Source organism: Gopherus evgoodei, chromosome 10 (assembly GCF_007399415.2).
Source record: "Gopherus evgoodei ecotype Sinaloan lineage chromosome 10, rGopEvg1_v1.p, whole genome shotgun sequence".
NCBI classification, from domain to species: Eukaryota; Metazoa; Chordata; order Testudines; family Testudinidae; genus Gopherus; species Gopherus evgoodei.
In genome coordinates, this window is record NC_044331.1 from 41655967 (window position 1) to 41674826 (window position 18860).

Sequence of the window (18860 nt, forward strand, 5' to 3'; positions counted from 1 at the left end):
TGCCCACAAGGGGGAGGTAGCAGCTGTGAGGTTGAGAGAGGATTGTGATTTGGAGCCCCCTGGGAAAATAAAGATCCCCCCGATGCTGTCCCCAAAACCCCATTTAACCCCGATTGGCCACACAGGCATAATGTTGCCCCTGTGTCCACAAAGGAGGTTAAACAACACATAGTTGCAGGAGCTGATCTGCCCACAATAGAGCTGGTCACAGACATAGTAAGGTGTCTCCTAGTCAAGCCAAGGCTATTGCTGAGAGGCTGGGGACACTGAACCGTGACACAGCCCTTGCATGGCTCTGCTGATGGCAGGGACTTAACCCAATTGGCTCAGTTATGGGCCTCTCCTTGTGATGCAGATGCTCTAGACATAGGCATAGGTCTTTGGGAGCGGACTGCCACTGGACCCCTGGAATGGATGATGAGCGCTTTTAAAATATTACTGCCTGTGTCTTCCTTTAAGAAACTGTATATAATGGATGAGCAGAAACCAGGAGAGGCCCCAGGAGCTTACCTAATTCGAAAGAAAATGCTTGCAGCTCTCTCTGATTCATTACCCCAGACAGAAGAGAATGGGACTATCACTTTCCAGTATCAGGGACGTGAATTAGTACAGAGCATTTATGCAGGACTAAATTCTCAGACAAAATTGACCATGAGGACTGTGGATTTAGAGCACCTAATCTGGAGAGAACTAGTGGCAAAAATCAAACAGGCAGGAGATTTGCTGCGAGAAACTGGTGTCTTAAAAAGACAAGTCAGCAAAATGACTACCTCAGAGCCCACACAGGCTATCACATTTACAAATAATGTCTTCACTCTGCCAAGCACCCTCCCAATCTTAATTCCCTTTCTCCGACAACCCTGGGCAGCGCCTACCCAAGGAGACCCTTAGGAACATGATTTGGAAGGAGCTGGTGAATTTAGGGGAGGATATGGGAAAATATGATCGCCAGCCCCTCAGCATCCTGATTAATGCTTTGTCTCAGGTCATGTGGAAAATGGTGTTAATGCAGGGAGCTCCCCCACAACCCACTGCCCTGGTATGGAGTGCATCCCCCACACCTACTCCCTGTCAAAGCCAGATCCCTGTCCCCTCTTCTGAGTGGAGGCTCTGAGAGACTGACGATCAGTAGGGGTGCCTGGTTCCCCATGGGCCTCCCCAGCTGATCACAAGACATCAATGCGACGTATGGAGGAGACCCACTGTGAAGGCTACAGTGGGGAACCCAGGGATGTTAGCCCAATTGCTACTGAATAGGATCTCTGAAGGGAGACCCACCATTAAACAGGTTCAGCTCAACGGGTATGAGAAAGAAACAGTCTCCCATGGTTTGTCTCTTGGGAGTGGTGATTTCACTGTTAGAAAAGCCATCCCAATCTCCCAGTGATTGTCTGTGACCAGTCATGTGGTCTGTGACAAATGGGAGGGAAAGTCAAACTGTTTGTCTAGTCAAAAAAAGCATTTTAACTGCTAGGGGAGAAAATGTGTCCAATCTTCTGTTTGTGGAGCAGGCACAAAATACCTCTCAGTTTATGCTGATGGAGGATTTGTCAGTTGTGCCAGATGCGGTTCTGGACTCAACTAAAACCCAGGAAGGAAGTGTTCCTAAGCCTGGGTCTGTTGGGGGTAATGACTTGCCTATGTAGGGAGCTACCCCAATCTCCAAACGTTTGTCTGGGAACAAAGGGGAGGAAATTCCAAACTTTGTGAAAGTTAAGAATGGCATTTTATCGGTTGGGGGAGAGTTTGTCTCCAATCTTCTGTCTGAGGAGCAGACAGAATGTGCCTCTCGGCTTACGCTGATTAAGGATATGTCAGTTGTCTCAGAAGTGGTTCTGGACTCAAGTGAAACCCAGTAAGATGTTTCTGTAGAGCAACCTCTAACTAAAAAGGGAAAGGACAAAATTTCTGGGGAAAATGAATTGTTGCCTAAAAGTGCCCCTGAAGGAATAAAACCTCATGCTAGCTTTTGGAAGCAGTTTGCTGCAACTGAAGGGTGTGGAAGTGAGTTACCTAAGTTAGCTCAGAATGAATCATTGCCTGTAGCAAGCAGCAGTGTAGGTGCTGAGAAATTTGGTTCCGTTTCTAGTTGCCAAAGTTTCTCAGCTGTGTATAAATCCACTGACTTTATTTTAGAAAGATCCAGGGTGGAAGCCATCCCTACTAAAACCAACACTGCCTCTGTCACTGCTAAGCAGCTCTTTACACACACCTGGGATGGCTGCTGCTCTATTGTGAATTGAGCCAGGCCCAGTGTTTGTCAGGTAGAAATCCTAAAAGGGAAAAATGAAAAACCCTAGCAGAAATGGTTTCATTCTTCATGGCTCAAAGAATAGAAGGATAAACCACCTGACCCGCAAGACTGTCTTCTCCATCCTGTTGGCCACCTTTCTTGGCCAGCAAGAAGGAATGGCTTTGAGCCATTGGAAAGTACGCATTGAGTGGGCTGGTCAGTGCCTACCCGGATGTTAAGACAGGAAAAGACCACAAAAGTCCTTGACTTATTATGGTCACCCTCACATAGGTCACTGCTTCATGTTCACCCTGTAATATTGGGCCCAGATTCTCCCAGTATATACTAGGGGAGTGTGGGAAGTTTTTCTCTCTTCTCTGCCCCCTCACAGGTCCCGTACACGAGCCTTGACATCATTGTCACTGGAACTCAGACTCTTCCGTTACCCGGAGATGAACTGCAGCTGTCTCTGATCACACCAGCAGGCAACAATATCACCAGTTCCTCGGAAACTGGGAACCACTGAACCGGACTTTAGCTGGACATGACTTGATTCAGCAAGGTGCCCCAGACTGGGTAGTTCCATTAAAGGGCACACATTTTGACAAGCTCATGTCAGCAATTTGGTTTATATTCTATGGGCATATTGCTGTTTCGGGGGGTTTCATGAGCCCAGTTTGTACAGAGTGGAATTGAGCCAATAACAAAAAAACAGTTTTAAATTTCGACCCTCTGATTACAAACCTTGCTTCCCTCTAACATTTAAGAGCCCCAGTTTCAGGACCCCATGTGTTGAAATTTGATCAACAAGAACATTTGGTTCATCAACCTCAGACTTCTCTGAAGGAGGTTCAAATCCACTTAGAGGGCATGAATATCTCTCACACTGAACCTCTAAGCACTCCCTTGATTGGAACTAGCCATAAGAGTTGGGATGAATGGGTAACCTGGGGATAAGTCTCGCTGCTCCTTCGATGTTATCCAGGAAGAGGGGTCTGTTATTGTCTATGTTGGTAAAGCATGTGTGTGTGTGTAAGGACAAGATGTAATATTGTGTTGGTTAATGGACATTGGATCCAACCCAGGGTGCCTTACATTAATTGTTGTTTCTGTAAAGTAACCACCGTTGTCAGTTGTGATATTAAGTTTACTGTGCCTATATGGACTGTACAACATTTAAATGCCTATCTTGAGCTCTACAAGGAGGCTTCCCCCATTTCACTGGGAATGGGTCTCATTGCCATGAAGGTAAGAACACAGGCCATCACTCCTGGTGGGAGACTTTGCTTGGGTGGGGCCCCAGTGCAACAGGTCTTTTAAATCTCATGCGTCACCCCATTGTGGTGATCATTGGTTTCCAAATTATACTAGCGATTGGTCTGTTTCTGCTGGATTATTGGATACAATGACTGATGCGGCTGCTGCAATGGATGAAAGATCAGACCCGGTACCAAGGCATAAGGCTGTGATGGGGATACTCGCTCAGCGCAAGCACCCCATCAACGGGGGGACTTGATACCAGTCAGCTCTGTGTTCTTGGGGAACCAAGGTGCAGTATCCAGCCTTGTCATAAACAGATAGCTAAGGGTTAATGTCTCTTTCACCTGTAAAGGGTTAACAAACAGTGACCTGCAACACCTGACCAGAGGACCAATCAGGAGACAAGATACTTTCAAATCTAGGTGGAGGGAAGCCTTTTGTTTGTGGGTTTTGGGTTTGTGCGTTGTTCTCTCTGGGTCCTGGATGGGACTAAAGGTGCAACCAGGTTTCTGCCAATCTCCCTACTACAGTCTCTTATCTATTCAGAATAGTAAATAAGTACAAAGGCAGTCATAGTCTTTTAACTTGTTTTTCTTTATTTGCAGATGTGTATTTGCTGGAAGTAGCTCTAATTGTGTTTCTGCTGGAGAAAGCTTCTTTCTATTGTCTATAAGCTATAAAAACCCTGTACATTTATCATCTTGATTACAGAGACAATTTTTATGTTTTTTCCTTCTTTATTAAAGTTTTCCTCTTTTTTAGAACCTAATTAATTTTTTTGGGTTATCTTCTGTAAGGCTCCAGGGAAGGGAGTCTGCACTCACCAGGGAATTGGTGGGAGAAAGGAAAGGGATGAGGGAAGAAAAACCTGCTCTCTGCGTTTATCTCTGTATCTCTCTCCGGGGGAGAAGGGAGGGGGAAGGGAACATTCCTTTCGGGTGGGGATTCAAGGAATTAAATTATGGTGGTCTCCTAGTGTACCCAGGGCGGGAAAAAGCTGGAAGGAAGAAAGGAGGGGGAAGGGAAATGGTTTATTCCCCTTTGTTTTGAGACTCAAGGATTCTGGGTCTTGGGGGTCCCCAGGGAAGGGTTTGGGGGGACCAGAGGGTATCAGGCCCTGAAATTCCTGATTGGCGGCAGCACTACAGAATCTAAGCTGGTAATTAAGCTTAGGGGAATTCATGTTGGTACCCATATTTTGGATGCTAAGGTTCAGATTTGGGAATTATACTATGACAAGCCTGACTCATGACAGACACACACACCCCTCCACCAGCCTCTGCTTAAACCAAAACCCGTCAGAGAAAAAAACTTGCAGGGAGCAGTGAAGGGCAGATGGGAGACACACCTAGACCCTTCCTGACAAGGGTGACAAGATTAAGACATCGCTATTAGCATACAGAATGGAGAACAGAGAACCGCACTGAACTCTGGGACCAGAAAAAGCAGGGAAGCACTGCATCATGGGAATCTCTGCTCCAGATGTTAATGAACCTATGCCTGCCCACACCCAGCTCAGCAGTCATCAGACCAAGTTGACTGATGTCCAAAATACTGAAGCAGCCTAATTGCATTGTGAGCTCCCTGGAAGAAAATATCACCCATAGCCAAGAGTGATCAGCTCCTATTGTCTAACCCAGGGGTCGGCAAACTGTCAGAAGTGTTGTGTTGAGTCTACATTTATTCACTCTAATTTAAGGTTTTGTGTGCCAGTAATACATTTTAACGTTTTTAGGAGGTCTCTTTCTATAAGTTTATAATATATAACTGAACTATTGTTGTATGTAAAGTAAATACGATTTTTAAAATGTTTAAGATGCTTCCTTTAAAATTAAATTAAAATGCAGAGACCCCCAGACTGGCGGCCAGGACACAGGCACTATGACTGCCACTGAAAATCAGCCCATGTGCTGCCTTTGGCAAACTTACCATAGGTTGACTATCCCTGGTCTAGCCTAAAGAAAACCCTTGAATCATCAGTTTACCTAGAAACAAATCTAGTGTTCTCCCTTGAACCATTGTATTTTCTCTACAAAAATCCCTACTCGCCCTCCAGCAAGTGTTCTGATGCATAGACCCAAGCTCTGCATCAGCTCCACTGGGACTCCATCTCCTGACTGATCGTGCTGGGGGCTCTGCTTGTCTCCTGCCCTCAGGACCCTGAACTACCACCATCACCTGGGAACCCCGACCAGTTCAAGCTTCAAGGAGCGGTGAGATCCCCTTCTTTCTCTTTCTCCCTCTCACTCTCTTTTCCTCTCTACCTTAGGTATTAACCTTTAATTATGTATGTTATGTTGCTTTAGCCCTCCTTGTGTAGTAATCTCTATTATTCATTAAATAACTTGTATGGTTAAGCTGGTTGCTTCTCTCTCTTGCAGAACTTTACTCTTTTAATTTATTAGCTTCCCCCATTTATTCTACGGTAACGCTTCTTTTACCTAAGCTAAAGATCCCTGCAGCGCTCAAAATACTGTGGGGTTTGCTCATCAAGTAGGTTAGTGCCAGTACAATTGTGATGTGAGAGTGGGGATAGGGATGTGCTGAATCTGGGACACATAAGGGTAACAGTTTGAAAGTGCTGCTTGACCCAGTCCATGGAGCCCACGGGCATAGAAGGAGATGCAGCTTGAAAGTGCTGCTTCATCCAGCCCTAGATTCCCTCCATCTAGCTCCATTTCTTGGTGTTGTCCGTCTGGGTCTTTGTAAAACAGGCCGGCAGAAAATTGCGTGGCGAGGGTGTCATTGCTGTAATTGAGCACCGATTCTGTAAAGGCCCTGTAAGGGTAACAGTTGTTGCTTTGGCTTATGAGGCAGTCTCCCAGTGTGACACCCAACTGACTGAAAATAGAGGCCACAGGGTACCCTCGGCCCACCGTGGCATCCTTGGCCCACCGCGGCATCCTTGGTGAGTTCAGTTCCATATCCTTTTACAATCTTGCAACACAGGTACAGCAGCGTGTAGTTTAAATCCATATCATCTATGCCATTCCCTGCTATAAAAAGTCAATGGGGGCAGGCTCCATAAACGGCTGATAAAGGCGGCACCTCGATGCAGATGCTTTTCTCGATACTGCTGTGGATTTGGTTCACACTTCAGACTTGCAGTGAACAAAAGCCATGTTGATTAAAATCTCTCTCTTTTACCAGGCAGAGACTGTCTCCTCTTTCATCCAGGCTTCCTCTTGGACTTTCGCTTGTGGCCGGCCCTGCATCTCAAAGCCCTTCTTTTAAAGGGTTTCGGGGGACCTGTGCATCATGGGTATGAGGCATTTCTCTTTCTCTTCTTCCTTTTAATGTACATCATCCTCGATCCTTCTTGTGAAGCTGTATTCCCCACCTTCTCCAGGACAGCACGAGAGACATGACCTACCACATCTTTAGCTATGTTTTGAGCGGCCATTTTTACATGGGGTTTAATAATCTCTAGCCCCCTCCTCAAAAGCGGAATGGCCTTTCAAAAGAGGCTACGAAATATTCCACCCACATCAGCCCCGTATATCACGGGGGGCCCGTGACATCCAGGAAGGGCATATCCAGCCTGGGCTTTGTAATAGTTCCTGTAGATGGTGGGGTGGTCGTAATTTTTTAGGATCACAATAATACCATTTGGCTTTTTAGAAACTTCGTTCTCTCTCCAGATGCAGATGCAGCTTGATCACCTTGCCAAAGCGAAATAAGACATGTCTGTTCTGATCTGTCTTTATTTCAATGGTGATAGTGTCGATGTGGTTTTACTGACAGGGACATAATGAGGTTTATCATAGGTGATGGTGACAAACTCATTGTTCCTTCCTCAGAGAGGGACACAGCGTAACAGGGGAACTGAAAAGTTCCCCAGAAACTAGTGTTCTACGATATCCGTGTACAGATACAAGGAGTTAATATCCCCTGTGATGTCTGCCAAGCTGCTGAGAAATTTTTCAGAAAAGAAACAGTGTAAGCACCCCCACTGCTTGTTTTTAGATTTGCACAATCTCGGGTCGGTTCCTAACCCCATTACACCCCATCCTCAACTGTCACTTCTTAATCATTCGTTTACCTGAGCGACGTGTTTTCCATTCTCCTTGTCTGCTGGTGACTTCTCCAAGCCATGATCGCCTTCCACCTCTGGGGGGGTGGACAATGAGAGGCTGTCACACTCATCGGGGTGCCTCATGAGGGTCTGGGTTTTGGGGTTGGGTTGCTGCGTCTCCATGAACGGTTGAGTCAAAGGACCCCCATTGGAACTGTTGCTGATGTCGCGTTTTCTCCACACACGTCCAAAAGTGCTTGGGGCTAAAACAAAGTCCCAAGTTCTCATGGGAGTGGTGAAGGAGTCCATGTTTCCACGATTTCTAAAACACGCATTCTTGGTAAAAGATGGCCTCTTCTGCCTGGTGCTGGGAGCTATAGGGTGATGGTGCTGAGCTCTGATTGGCAGAAGGCACTGGGAGGAGTTCTTAGAGGGGTCACACCACCCTCTTCTGGGTGGTACACCCCATCCCAGAACCTGCATTATTTTGGTCAAATCTGCTCTCGGGGTGGTCGTATGCAGCTGAAACCCATCACAATTCATAGAGGGCGATGGAAGGAGTTCTTAGAGGGGTCACAGGAACCATCCTGGACAGGCCACCCTGCCCCCAAATTCCTCCCCATTGGCCAAATCTTCTCTCGAGAGTGGTTCCCAACAGCTGAAAACCATCCTGACTGGTAGAGGGAGGTGTGAGGAGTTGTTAAAGGGGTCACATAACCCACTTCTAGATGGGTCACCTCGCCCCAGAACTCCCCGGTTGGTCAAATCTCCTCTTGGTGCGGAGCTGTGGGGGAGCAACCCATCCTGATTGGTAGAGAGCAGTTGGAGGAGTTCTTAGATGGGTCACATGACACACCTTGCTTCCAGTCATGTGGCCGTGGAAATAATACCCCCATGGGGCGGGACTTCGGTGACTGGTGGGAAGGGTTTAAGGGGTCAAGGGGTGGGGTTGGGTTTGATTGATGGTAGGGCCCTTCCTCCTCATTGGTAGAGGGAGGTGGGAGGAGTTGTTAGAGGGCTCACATGACCCACTTCCAGACAGGTCACCCAGCACAGAACTCCTCCTGATTGGTCAAATCTCCTAGCAGGGCGGTTCTACAAGGGTGAAACCCATCCAGCTCGAAGAAGTGTGTGTGGTTGGGTTACTTTGTTAATTATCAGCTTGGTCCGGGACCGCCTTTGCTGCTCTCTCAAGCCCCGATGGTACCTCTGTTACCAGAAGAGAACCAGTCTGGGACAGATCTCTCTCCAACAGCTTCTGTGATAAAGGCAGAAGAAGAACACACAAAAATATTAGCTTCTCAGTAGTGTCCTTGTCATCTTTAATTGCTCTCTTGAATCGACCTGTTCTATCATCAGCTTCTGACCTCCATAAAGTGTTGTTTAGTGTTTGTCTATATCCTTTCACTTATTTGCTCTTCACAAGCCATCTTAGCACTTCTACTTTCCCATTTATGTGCTACCTGCTATAATTTAGGCGCTGTTTACTCCCTACCCGGCCACTTTTAAAGAATTTGTTCAGCTCAAATAAACTCTTGCCTCTTGTTATTATTAGTGACCTTGCTGGTTAGGAGCTCGCTTCACTACAAAGTCAATGTAAGGAGCTCAAGCTCCCCCTCCCTAAGCAAGAGTTGACTCCCGCAGTTAGTCCTTGGCAGTGATGGGGGGAGGGAAGAATCGGTTTTTCAAGGGAGCTGGGGAGTTTTCTGACAGCCAGAGTCACATGTTGGGTGAGCCCAGGCCCTGCAGCCAGAGTGAAGGAAATTCTGGCTGCAGCAGCCTTAGTCCTCTCTTGCTCTGTGGATTGGGGCTGTGAGAAGTGACACTGGCTCTGCTTGCAGCCTGCAGTTCATCCTGAGACTCTACGCCAACCCCTGCCCACCCGTCTTCAGTTGACTGCAGCCACTACAGGTATTTAAGCACCAGGCCTAGGATACCTGCTCAGCACCTGGCTGGGTTCTGCCTAGTGAGCAGCTGGCAGGGTCAGCCTCTGACAGAACTAATGCCCGTGATGCGCGGGAGGGGTTGGACTGCACACTCCAGGCCTGGGATGTGTTTCCTCAGCAGCTGGCTCTGTTTCTTCAGCTCTGGCGCAGCCCTTTGCGGCATGATCAGCTGTTGAAGGCAGGGAGGCTCAGAGCTAGAATTTCATATCCCCATAAGCATAGCTGGTGTTGGGGTCAGCTGCTCTGTGCGTGCCGAGCTCTCGGAGTTGCCACTTGCAGGGGGCTGGCAGCAATCCTTGGGAGAGATGGTTAGTGCTGGGTCTGCAACAAGACTTCCTGGCATATGCCAGGTTGGGTTCTGCAGAATTAGCACCAAATATGGCTCAGAGCAAACCACAGCCTCGTCCTTGACTGAGGTGGCTCAGAGTCCCTGCTGGCGGCAATGCAGCTGGTGAGGGAGTAGGGGGAAGGTCTCCTAGCATCTGGGTCTCCCATGGGAGGTTGTTTCCCTCCCTCTTGTGGAGTCCACCCCCTCTCTGCTTGCCACTGCCCCCTGCCTGCCAGGAACCACTCACTTTTGACTCCCAGACCCTGTTGACCAGCCATGGCTCCTGCCCGGGCCAGGATGGGAACACCTCACGGGGAAGGAAATTTCAAATTATGGCCGGGGAGAGGATACCCCAGAACCAGCCTCAAGGGTTTTCTCCCTGCTCCTACATTCTGCAGGTCACTCCAACCGGGTTCTGGCTCCCAGCCACTGTGCGATGTGGCTGCTGCCCCCTGCCCCTAGAACCCCTCCCTGATTTCCCCCTGCCCCTCCTCCCAGCACAGCAATACCCCTCAGCCATGACTTACAGCAGGGTGGTTGTTCCAAGCCTCCTGCTCTTCTCTGGCTTCAATTCTCCATCATGTATCCTAAGGGAGGCAGGCGGGCCTGGTTATTTAACAGCATGCAGGGCACCAGCCATCGCTTGTATTTCTGTCCTTCAAGGTGCCCTTCGCTCCCAATCCTCCCGGGCAGAGGAGGGGAAGGAGCTGGGTGGAGATTCAGTCCCCAAGATTATTGGGATCATTTTGCCTTTGGCCTCGTGCCCCACAAAGGCTAGGAGAGAGGTATTGTGCACACAAGACCCACGGGGAGTTGGCATGAAGCACAGTATGGCAGAACTGCTGCCCTGGCTCTTTGCCTGCATGGCTGGTGGTAGCTGGGGTGAGCAGGGCAGGGGCTTCCTGTGAATCTGTGCCCTCCCTGTATACGCTGCAGGGGGACCTGGCTGGGGCCAGTGCCTCGGGAGGGAGAGGGGGGGAATCAGGGTGAGACCTTTGGGAAGCAGGATCTCTCCCTCGGGCCTGCTCCTGCTGCAGGTGCTGGGCTTGCCCTGGGCCAGGACAGAGAGACCCTCTGGCTGCAGAGCCCTCCTGCATCTGGCTGCATGGAGTCTTGGTTCCCCCTTTGTCCCAGGGAGGTGGGAAAGTGTGTGGGGGGAAGTGGGTGTGTTTGTGTGCAGGCAGAGGTGGCTAGCCCCTCCCCCCGTTGGTAGTGTGCTTCTGGCACTGGGCCCCGGGTTCATGGGGCAGGGAGGGATAATAGGAAGTAGAGCTCCAGCTCTTTTCTTACCTATCAGCTGCTGGGCAGCTGCTGCTCTCAGAGCAGCCTTCTTGCTCAGCCTCCCTGGGCAGTCCTGGAGCTGGGAAGCCAAGAACCCAGTTAGTCCCAAGCCACACATCCTCCCCAGGCTGAGAGGAGCTGCCTGCCAGGGAGGTGAGGAACCCCTGGCTGCCAGAGCCCTCTCCCTCTTGACTCCTCCCATGGGACAGAGCTGACTTTCCAAAAAGGATGGATCTAGACTGTTCTCAGTGATACCAGATGACAGAACAAGGAGTAATCAAGTTGCAGTGGGGGAGGTTTAGGTTGGATAATAGGAAAAACTTTTTCACCAGGAGGGTGGTGTAGCACTGGAATGGGTTACCTAGGGAGGTGCTGGACTCTCCTTCCTTAGGGGTTTTTAAGGTCAGGCTTGACAGAGCCCTGGCTGGGATGATTTAGTTGAGGATTGGTCTTGCTATGAGCAGGGGATTGGACTAGATGCCCTCCTGAGGTCCCTTCCAACCCTGATATTCTGTGATTCTGTGACTTGTAGGGGAGCCATCCTCAAGGGCAGAGGATGGGGCTGAGTCAGTGAGGGGGCCCCTGGAGCAGGGAAATCCTCTGTGCCTAGGTCCTCCCACCCCCCAGTCCTGCAGGGCACACACCCTAGAGCTCAATCACCAGAGTCCTGCAGGCTTCACTCAGGAAGGTGGGGATGGCGAGGGCCGCTCCCTTGGCCAGCTGGCTTCGCACGAGCATGCGCAGGGGCTGGTAGCTCAGGAAGGGTGAGCAATGCAGCAATGCCACCCTGCATGCCTGCCAGAGAGGGCGAGAAGGGAGCTGGGTGAGTTTCCCTGAGCGCAACGGGCTGCCAACTTACAGGCTCTGCATGACTTGGGGAGACTTCATTATGCTGGAGCAGCAAGGAGCCAGCTCTTTGCAGAACCTCCTCTGGCCTGATGGTTGTTCCCCAGGCCCCCACAGCCCCCATCTCCAGCTTGGCTGGGTTGAGGGGAGCCAGGCCCAAATGCTGGGGCCAAGGAGGGACACTCCTGGAGCAGGGAAGGGGCCATTCCCTGGGGGTCCCTGTTGGCTGGTTAACAGCACTGCCCGGTGACCAACGTACTTGGCCTCCCCTCAGTCCCAGGCACTATTGGGGGCTGCTACTCAGTGGAGGGGAGATAGCTGCAGGAGGCTGGTCATTCCCAGGCAGGAGCTAGCATACAAGTGAGGGCAGGGCAGCAGCAGTGAAGACCCAGTCGGTCTCAGCGACCTGCCCTTCCCTGAGGCCCTGCCTGGGTTAGGTCACTTGGTAGGCGCCAGAGATAGACCTGGGCCTGGCCACTAAACAGGGCAGGCTGTAAAATGGAGCCACTGCCTCGGAGAGGCTGGCTGGGCAGGGAGGCTGGAGGTGCCTGTGGGGAATGGAGGAGGAGAAGGAAACCCCACAGATCTACCCCACAGCTACACTCTGAGGGCTGGCAGAGCTCTGTGGGGGGTGGGGGAGGGCTGGATTAGTGGGGCGGTCCTGGGTACCACAGGGCAGCACTGAGGAGATCTGGGGCTTGGAGGGGGGAGTTTGCACCACCCTTGCCATGTTGTTAGAATGCCCCCAGTAGCCACCCTTGCCCATATGAACCATCAGCTGCACTCACCTGGGCCACCTGGGGGTCACCATCCTGTAGGTGGATGAGCAGCGTCCCCATGCTCTTCTCCACCTCAGCCCCAAAGAGGGATGACCTCTTGGAAACAAATTTGCTGAGGTGGCCAAAGAGCTCTATGGAGGCCCGCCTCACGCCGCTGTTCTCCTGCAGACAGGGGGGTCAGGGTAGTTAGGGGGGACAGGCTTAGGCCCTCACATGCTTTGGGAATCAGCCTGGCAGCTGCAGAGTCCAGAGAGGTTTCAGCTAGTTCAAACGACAGGACAATTCTCTGCAAACTCCTCTCCTTCCTGCTGGGCCCCAGAATGGTTCTATCCCTGCCTCCCCTGGCAGATGAGCTGAGCTGCCCCCCAAATCCAGGAATGTGACTGCATCGGACATTGAGCCCCCTCTGCGTGAGGGCAAGTCCTGAGCATCTCCCCCTGTGGGGTGTCCTAGAGCACCCTGGGGCCTGCCCTGCTTGGTACTTACATCCTCAAAGAATGTTCTCGCCTGCATGGCCAGTGGAACGGCATTATGCACCTTCAGAGGCATCTTGGGGTCCCGCAACATGCAGCAGAGCCCTTCCGTCGTATCCAGAATGGCACAGGGGTCACAGGATTGGCATACGGCGTGGACAAAGCTCGCCAGAATCTGTTCTTGCTTCTTCCTGACCTGCAGACAAGGGGTTGGACGCCTCTCGGTGAGCAATGATCTGTCAGCCTGAGTGTAACCACAGTCCGGTCAAGTCAGCCTACAGCCTAGTCTTCTCCATAGGAGCCATAGGCTGAGGAGAAGGGGAACCAGGAGCTTCCTACCCAGCTATCTCTGCCTAGTATCCTGTCATTTCAGACCCACCTTGTCCGGGAACGTGGTCACTGCGTTCCTCAGGCCATGCAGCGCTCTGCCACGAATATGGATGTTGCTGTCCTGCGTCTGCTGCAGCACGGCCTTTAGCACCTGCTTCCGCATGGCCTTGGGCTCATTTTCCATCAGCAGGGGGCTGCCGAGGAACTAAAGGGAAGGAAAGGAGCTGTCAGAGAGGGCTGGGCGAGGCCAGTGGGTCCTAGCCCGGCAGGAACAAGGGGAAGGGAGTATGATCAGGGCCCAGGAGGTGACTTAGATCCCTACCGACTGCTGTTCACGAGGGGCTGGCTTCAGCTGAGCTTAACAGAAGTGATATGTGCAGGGCAGAGCGCTCCCTCTGGTTCCAGTGGGGTGCTCCCAAACCCCACCACAGATCCCCCAGCAGAAGGATTAATTTACAAGCAATACACCACCAGGACTGTTTCTCATTGGCTGACCAGCTATTGACCCCCTGTTCCATCATCTTCTGGGGCTGGTTAACCCTTCCCCCTGGTCCTCCAGGCCCACCTCTGCAAACAGGGCGGTGCAGGCCATGCGTTCGCCCTCCTGGCTGGCCTGGAGGCTGGGAAGGAGAAGCTGTGGGATGCTCTTCAGGGCCAGGTTTGGGTGGCTCACTATGGCTCTGGGAGAGAACAAGAGCTCGTGTTGATGTGTGCATGACAGCCCTGCACATACCGGAATCCGGCCTGGTCTCGGCCACCCCCTCCCATCTCTGCCCCACTGCGAGAACGTGACTCCTCCAGCCTCTGTCCTCACCTGCTAAGGAGAGTGAACCCCTCAGGCTAGGCCTCCTCCAGCAGCTGCCAGCCTTGCTCCTGGTCCATTACTTCCACAGCTGGCTGACTGCCCCTGAGGCACAGCACCCGCGCCAGGGCCTGCACGGCCATGCTGGGAAGAGAAGGAGGCAGGAGATGGTGATGCTGGGATGCCTGTTCTCTGGGCGGGGTGGGAGGGCAGGACTCCCTTGCTGCAGCACTGAAAGGATCAGGGTGGGAATAGATGCTGCCCCACTTCTGCCTTTGGTTCTCCCCCCGCAACTGTGGGGGCAGCAGGGGGTGTCTGCAGATGTGACCTTCGCTCTCCTCCGAAGATGTGAAAATTGCCCCTCCCCCCAGGAAACTGACCCTGGGGAGAAAAGTCCAGACAGTGCCCCCTGCTGTCCTGAGTCCTGCCCCCAGGGCCCATTGCAGAAAAGGGATGAAGTGGCTCAGTGACAGGCCCGGCCTGTCCAAAGCCTTCAAAGCAAACAGTAAATAGAGACAGCAGCCAGCTCTGCCCTGCTCCCCAGCTCTGCTCCCTCCGCCCCTCAGCTCAGCTCCTCATCACCCTGCTGAGCTGCCCACTCTGAGGAGCTCTCTGGCTCCCTGAGTATCCGGGGGCAGCTCTGCCCGCTCCTCAGCACAAGAAACCTGGCTGATCTGAACCCTTGGTCCCCCGAAGGCATTGGGGGTCTCTGGACAACGAGGGTCCAAGCAGGAAGCTTCCCCCCAAGGGGCTAGCACAGACACTACGTGGGTGCTGGGATCCATCAGCCCCACGCATTACCTGCGTGGACTGGTGTCACTGGGCCAGTCCTGCTGGACTCCCGAGGGGTGTTGTGCTGGGGGGCAGGCGATGGCGAGGAAGCAAGAGGCGAACAGGTCGTCCTCGCGTCCCTCCAGGGTGTCTGCTTGCCCCAAGGCCCCGATCAGCTCCCACAGCCCGTATGTGGTCTGGAAGTGAAAAGATACAGTCAGAAGACGGTGGCCGTGTGCAAAATGGAGCCAGGAAAGGGGGCTGAATGCCAGTGATGGGAACTTACCGCCGGGGGCAGCCGAGCTGGCTGGAGGCAGCTCCTGTCCTGGGTCTGTCCAGGGTTAGCCCAGCTCTTCTCCGGGCTGTCGTACAGCAGGATATGCAGTACCTCCCTGGTCAGCACGGGGTCTGCACCTAGGAACCTCCAGATGGCCTTGATGTGGCTGTGACGGACAGGGGGATGGCAGGTCCAAGGAGTTAACACAGAGGACGGGCCCAGATGGGACACACTGGGGATGATGCCCTCTGAGGGGCGATGGGCCAGAAGCAGCAGGTTGAGCCTGCTGGTGGCTGACCTCAAGGCCCTTCAGGCCCTGGCCAGTCCTAAGGGGTTCATACCCTCCTGCCTAGGCACTGCCAAGGGGTGCTGTGTCACAGCAAGGGCTGGGCAGAGGTGGCCAGACTCACTTCTTCCAGCTGGGGGGCCCCTCCCTCCCTTGCTGCCTTCTCCTGATGGGAACCAGAGGGGCTGGGCTTAGAGCCCCCATGGGGGAAAGCAGTGACTCCGGGCTTAGGGGTGGGGGCTAGTGTGAGCAGGTACCCAGCCTTGGCGGGGGCTCGGGCTAGGTGCTGGGCGGGATCTCCTGAGCTGGGGGGGGGGGCAGAGAGTGGGTGCTGCGGGCAAGGAGAGCAGGAGCTCCTTCCCCATGGGGCAGGGGGCTGGGGGTTCAGGAGGAACAAGGCTCCAGTTCTGGCCACGCCATGGCTCTGGGGAGGCAGGGTTGGAGAAGGCTGTAAAATGGGCTCTGTGCTTGTCGACTCTGAGCAGGATGCAGGGAAGGCGCTGCTGGCCCTGGGGAACCTGGCAGGCTGGTGAATTGGGGAAGACCAGCCTCCAGGGGTGGGATGAGGTGTCTAAAAGTGTGCGGGGATGGGGAAGGGACCAGGCTGGGATTCCAGGGGGGAGAGGGCATTTCCCAGCTGGGGGGAGGGGGTGCCCTGCGGGACATGCTCAGTGTAGGGGCATCTGTGGGGGGCGATGCAGTTAGGCTGGCCCCTCTCCTTCCTCAGCCTGGAGGAATGCCCTGCCGGGAGCTCGGGGCCGTGCTGACAGAGGGGGTGACCCTGCTCACATGGGGTCTCTCCTGGTCTGTGTTGTGATGAGGGGCCCTGGAAGACTTTTCTGGCCTCCAGCCAGCCAAGCCATTGCACAGCTGAACCGGGAGGGGATGGACTGGTTAGCAGTGCACAGAACCAAGTGGGGGAAGGTGACAGTTGTGTTAGGAATAGCTCAGCTGTGGGAGCCCTGAGCCAGGGGTCCCAGAGCACACGGAGCCCTCCAAGAGACAGGGAGGCTAATGGTGACCGCACGCCAGGGCAGGGCTATTCCCTGAGGGCCTGTGTGCAAGGGGAGGGTCTGTTCTGTGTGTAACCATGGTGCTGTAGAGTGACCCCATTAAGAGGGGCTCGGAGGCTGGAGGGGGATTTTCTATCCTTTCCCCAGGGCCGGCACTCACTGTTTGTAAGGCCAGGGCATCTTCAGGAGGATGCTGACTGCGGTCTTGGTGTGCTGCCTAGCCAGTAGGTGGAGGATGTCTCTTGTCCCATCACTCAGCTGCCCCCTCCGGGGTGGGCTCAGTGTGTAGGAAAGAGCGGCTTGGAGATCCTGCACCTGTGGAAGCAAAGCAGGGGCTGAGACCCTACCCCCGCTGTGGGTGGCTGGCAGGCAAGGGCCAGGAGGAGCTGGGTAGGCTCAGAAACAAGTCAGCTGTCACATGGGCTGGCAGAGGCCATGGATAAACTCTCCTAGTGCGTGACCAAGCCAAGTAGGGTTCTGCATTTGGTACCTTGAAACCCTCATCTGCGATCCAGCTCCATATCACTAAGGGTCCCTGTAACAGTATGGACACCAGCTCCTGCCCTGAGGGGCTTAAAACAGCCCTAGGAAAGGGCTGTGGCAGGAGAAAGCAGTTGCTGGGCTGACTAGGGGAAGCAGCCTCAGCTGGGAGCCACGCCCCAATCAGGATCCAGCTGGCCCTATAAAAGGCCAGTGAGCCAGGAGCTGGTACAGTCTACCTCTGTCTTCAGAGAAAGAAAGAGAGGGGCCTGGTTGCTGGGAAGCTCAGGGCACCTAGAGTGAGGCAGGGTTGGGGAGCTCCAGGTTGGCAACTTGCCAGGGTACAGGGCCTTTAAGGCCCCATAGAGGCACCAGGTTGCAGAGAGAGGCAGCAGGTCCAGACCCAACCTTGCTTATGATGAATGGCTCACACTGCAGTCTGCCCTAGGGTGTGGGGGCTAGTTGGGGACTGGCAGTAGCCTATGACTGAGGTGAGGTGAGGTGGGCATAGGGGGTGGGGGTTCCCTGGGGAGGGGAGACACTGAGACTGAGCGGTGTACTGCCAGGGGACAGCACACCAGGTAAAGGGGCACTGGGTTCCTGGGACAGACACAGGGCCAGCGGTAAGGTGGATCACCAGCCTGCAGAGGGTGCTCTGACGGCTGGAGAGCTAATTCCTGACAGAGACGATCAGGAGGTGCCGCGGGGTGAACCCACATTGCTATAGTCCCAATCCTGCTGCCCAGTGACACCACACACCCCCAGATATCCCAGCTGTACCTCCCCTTGTGACAGCACATCTGGGCTGCTTCAGCACCAGAGTGGGATCTAAGCATCTGGGATGTATTTCCATGCCCTAGGTCAATCCGTGTCCATGGGGTAAAGAGTCAGTGACACCAGGGACCCCAGTGCAGGCTCTGTTCCCCCAGTTGGGGGATGGGTCTGGAAATAGGGCACATTTCCCAGGGAGTGAGCCAGGCAAGCCAGACTCCTGGGATCGAAGCCTACAAAGGATTACAGGGCCATGCCTAGTGTCTGCCTGGCAGACAGGGCATGGATGGGTCCTACTGATCAATGATGGTGAGAATGGACATCTCCCCTCCACATCCTCCCTCATCTTCCAGGAATTCTAGGCACGGGGCAAGATGGAGCTGCCCGAGATGTCCAATGCCCAGCCATTACTTGGCCCTGTAGCTCTGGTTTTTGCTATCTCAGCACTGCCTCCATGACGCCCACCAGCTGCTCAGCACACTCCCCCTTCTCCAGCAGGCCCACTAGCAGGGTGAAGCTGAAGGGCATGAGGTCACGGGACTGCAGGTGTTCCGCGATGAGCTGCAGGGAAAGGCACAGGCCGAGTGTGAGCAGCGAGCCCCGGCCCAAGGAGGTGGGTTTGCTCTTCGGGGAACGGGGACAGAGGAACTGGCAGCCTGTGCCCCGGGCTATGTGAGTAGGCACTGGAACCCATACCCAGGAATTTCCATCTGCTGGCTCCTCATCGAGGGGAGGAGGCAATAACCCCTCCCTTTCCCATGTGCGTGTCTGTCTCTCCAGCCACAGTCTCTTTTACTCACCATAGCAACACGGGCAGGGCTCTCTCTGCAGCTGGCATCCTTCTGCGCCTTGCTCAGCACAGTCACCACCGTCCCTGTCTTGCTGTACACGACGGCTTCACGAGAAACCAACAGCGCTCAGCAGGGCCGGCTCTAGCCATTTTGCTGCCTCAAGCACAGCGGCACGCCA

At 53.5% G+C, this 18860-nt stretch overlaps 1 long non-coding RNA gene across 1 annotated transcript; it reads right to left on the minus strand.

Annotated features, from left to right (window-relative positions):
* Window positions 1-10341: 10341 nt before the first annotated feature.
* On the minus strand, window positions 10342-11790 carry LOC115658965. Its single transcript, XR_004002413.1, has 3 exons — window positions 11724-11790; window positions 11073-11142; window positions 10342-10369 (listed from the first exon to the last, which is right to left on the minus strand). It is a non-coding gene; the product is annotated as an uncharacterized LOC115658965 (long non-coding RNA).
* Between the last annotated feature and the right edge of the window lie 7070 nt (window positions 11791-18860).